The 4,190-nt window shown below is 47.2% G+C and overlaps 1 pseudogene; it reads right to left on the bottom strand.

Moving 5' to 3' along the window:
* Window positions 1–2,691: 2,691 nt before the first annotated feature.
* LOC133903696 (putative glycine-rich cell wall structural protein 1) lies at window positions 2,692–3,494 on the bottom strand (annotated as a pseudogene).
* Between the last annotated feature and the right edge of the window lie 696 nt (window positions 3,495–4,190).

The raw sequence follows: 4,190 nt of genomic DNA, 5'->3' as shown, positions 1-4,190 counted from the left end.
CAAAGGGTCAGTTGGGAACAAGAACAAGATGGTGAAGCCGAAGCAGCGGGCGATGAGGTTCGGTGATACTCCAAACGACCGGTAGTGGTGGCTGGAGACGGAGAAACATGGTGGAGAGAGAGAGAGAGAGCTCTACGACAGGATGCTTCAGCAGTGCTTGGCTTTGAGGAGGCGATGGCCTAGGGCGAGTGAAGCACGACGGAGCTAATGGTGCCCTTGGTGAGGCACAATGGTAGCTCAAGTGGCGGCTAGTGGCGGTCGGAGGCGGCGGAGTACCACGGAGATAGGGGGAGTGCACCGGGAGATGGCGGGGGCGTCAGTGGAGCTCGATGGAGCGGGGGAGGAGGATGACGGGCTTGACCATGGTGCTCGTCAGCTTGGAGGGGCAGCAACGTGGCGTGGTGTCGATGAGGCGCGGAGGCGATGGCCGAAGGCAGGGAAGACGACGCAGCGAGGTGGATTCTGGCAGTTGAGTGATGGGCTCACCTGAGGAATGGAGGGAGGAGGCAGAGGAGAAGCTCCTCCGAGCTCCCCTTGGCTTGGCTACGGCGGAGAGGGTTTGATCGCTGTGGATTTCACGGCGGCGGTAGTGGAGCTCGAGTGGGGAATGGCGGGGGGAGAGAGAGAGAGGGGGGGGGGAGGGAGAGAGAGAGAGAGAGAGAGAGAGAGAGAGAGAGAGAGAGAGAGAGATGGCCGGAGCACTATCGACGGCGGCCAACGGCGGGCCATGGCGGTGGCCAGTAGAGGAGTGTGGTGTGGGAAGGAGAGAGATGAAGGGATGGCTAGAGGAATAAGAAGCTGAAATTTTGGGGGGTTAAATGGACGGTTTTAAAGTTCAGGGGGTTATTCGAACCACTGGTATAGTTCGGAGGAGTAAAATGGAGTTCTTCCTTGTATTAATAAGAGGAAAGCCCGATGGGCTGAAGTGCTCAATTAATTAAGAAAAATGAGCAAAAACGACGCAACAGAGCGGGATAAAGAGCTAGGCCTAAAGCACCGTAATAACAAAAAAAAAGCGATTACAAGAGCCAACAGAGAGGAGAAAAAACGCAAAAACACCACTCAAGATATTTTATCCTTTTAACCTTTGTTCCGAAGGCCATAAGTGACATGTCACAGTTATGACCTATCACTGATGACTGTTTTTGCCAAATTGTTGAGTATTGAATTCAATGAATTGTGGATTTACATATAAATTTTTTCTTTATACGAAGTTGTACAAATATTTTATGAATTTCTGAATATCTCATGCCAACGATCGTAATTTGATTGGTGAATCGGAGTGCCTTCGGTAAAATAGGCATAACTTTTGCATACAGATTTTGATTTTGACGTTTTTTTACTCTACGTACATTTATAGAAAAAATTTGCATATGTTTCTTGACTTTGTCGGGTTCAACGAAATTTTCGAGGCCAAATTTGGCCTGGAAGATTGAGTTCTCGCCCCCCCCCCCCCGAAGTTTCTGCACCGTTTTTGTAACGCTTATTTATATCCATAAACGACACACCTTACATCAAACTTGAGCAGAAATATATAATGGTTCCTATTCTAGTGCTACTGAGATGAGAAAAAATAAGAGAAAAATAAAATAAATATAAAAAATATTCATGTCATAAGTCATGAGTGACGGGTCGTAACACTGACCCGTCACCAATGAAGTGCTGCACGAGAAAAAAAGAAAAATACCGTCATTAATGACGTGTCAAGTTATGACCCATCACTAATGACTAGCCTAGGATGATCCATCACTGATGAGTTTGTCATTAGTGATGAGTCACATCTTTACCTGTCACTAATGACTAGCTAGGATGACCTATCACTGATGAGTCATCATAGGTGATGGGTCATAACGACTGACCTAGGATGAATCATCACTGATGAGTCATCATTAGTAACGGGTCACAACTACGATCTATCACTATTATCATAAGTGATGGGTCATGTTACGACCTATCTCTAATTTTATGTCTTCTTTGTGTGTTTTTCACATAGTGTGAATGAAGACTTTTAGGATAAGTGAGACAGCTACGCATGTATACGCTACGGGCCTTGCCATTGGCCACCATGCACCTCCCGCCGCTGTACCATATTTTGGGGACGACCATGCATTGAAGGCCAAGCCCATTAGCAAGCAATCAATCCTATACTTTCGCTTTACGAGAAGAGTGTTCTCTCTTCACCTTCTCCTCTTCATTTACACTCTCTTCTACTCAATATGAGGAATGCATACAACAACTTTTTGGGTTTGTTTGTAAGAGGAGGTTTTCACTAGAAAATTTTGGATTTAGTTCAAATTTATACTAAATATTAGGATTTCGATCTCAAAACTATCTTTTCCAAACATGCGCTTAAGTATGTGCTCACCTCTTCCTTGTTGCATAGAGCCGTGCCGAGGGAGGGAGAGAGAGAGAGAGAGCAATGATGGTAGTAGCAGTACTATGCAACATTCAACAAGCAAAGAATAAGAAACACTCATATAAGTACACTCCATATACGAAGGGAAATAAACAACGAACTAATTGATTAACACACTTGTTCACGAACATTGGTAGTAGTATGCAAGACAACTACTTTTATTACAGCAGCCATGGCAAGGCCATTTATTCCTTATTATTAAGTACATAACACAATCAAACCATCCGTGTAGTATGTTTAGCATTAGAGTTGTGTGATTCTTCTAGATTGAAGTTTCATGGATACTCACCGCCGGTGCTGGCAGACCCAGACCCTCTTCCCGAGTCACTCCCTATCAACTGCCACCTTGATCATTTTCCCCACCATCGCTGCCACCACCTTGACCACCAGCTTGTGCATCTCCACCACCATAAAGTCTGTATCCGCCAGCCTGATCATACCCAGAATTAGAACCACCATTTTGTCCATTGCCATCACCTCCACCTTGGCCACCTCCTTGAGCATACCCTCCACTATAAGGTCCATAGCCACCAGCTTGACCATAGCCAAAACCAGGGCCAGAACTGGACTCTGACCCACCATTTTGTCCACCACTGCCACCTCCACCTTGACCACCTCCTTGAGCATACCCTCCACCATAAGGCCTATACACACTAGCTTGACCATAGCCAGATTCGGAACCAGAACCAGAGCCTAACCCACTATTTTCTCCACCTCCGCCTCCTCCACCTTGTCCGCCTCCCTGAGCATATGTCCCATCGTTAGGCCCATACCCACCAGCTTAATCGCTCCCTAAACCAGAACTGGAGCCATACCCAGATCCACCATTTTGTGCCCCACTACCACCTCCACCCCCATCGCCTCCACTAGCATACGCTCCACTAGTGGACCCACTTGCCTAGGCATACCCTCAGCCAGAGCCAGATCCTGACCCGGAACCATTCCCAGACCCACCACCACCTCCCCCTCTGCTACCCCCACTCTCGGCACTGACATATCTAGCTACCCATGCAGCATTGGATAGTCCAATGCTAAGGAGGATGATGAAGCTAAGAGCTAGGAACTTGCTTCTAGCCATCGTGGGCTATTGAGCTTAGTGAACTTGAAGGATGAGATGAGTAGGAAGCGAAGGCTGCAAAGAAAATGGCGTGTTAGGTACGGTATGCATGACTTTGGCATGATAAAACATACTTGTTTTATTCTCAGAAGGACTGACCGTATTACATGTGAATTGAGTTGCTAACATGGCAAGTTCTAATGTCACGTACTCCGAGTCCTAGGCATTTGACCATGCATGGATGGCAGCAAGTGCATATAGCGCGTGAAACGAAAGCGCGAGAGTTGCCACTAGTATCAGAAAATGTAGCCACCGGGTGGTGTGGATACAACTTTACACTAACTACGTACTTAGTGGCACCACCGTACCAGTTAAAAGTTCACTTATTGAACGAAACATTTCTAATCTTTCACACAGGAGCAAGAAAAAGGTAAGGCTATCTTTTGCAAAATGTGTGGGCAATGGGCGGAGAGAAGGGGGAGCGCACCGGGGCCTGCCCCTCAGCCAATAGGCAAATAGCAGATTAAGCTTACAACAGTAAAGCGACTAAAAAACAGACACAACTCGCCCAAACGCCCAGAGGCCAAGTTCATGACTTCGTGTCTTCATCGACAATTCTGGGTTGTGCAGCGGCAATGGCAGCCAAAGTGGTCTCGCCACCGACGTACTAGTCACTGGATGAGCCAGTGAGCAATCCCATCGACAAGTTCGCGCTCC

This window comes from Phragmites australis, chromosome 21, assembly GCF_958298935.1.
Source record: "Phragmites australis chromosome 21, lpPhrAust1.1, whole genome shotgun sequence".
NCBI classification, from domain to species: domain Eukaryota; kingdom Viridiplantae; phylum Streptophyta; class Magnoliopsida; order Poales; family Poaceae; genus Phragmites; species Phragmites australis.
Note: the sequence above shows the minus strand (reverse complement) of the source record. Positions and strands in the feature narration are given on the sequence as shown.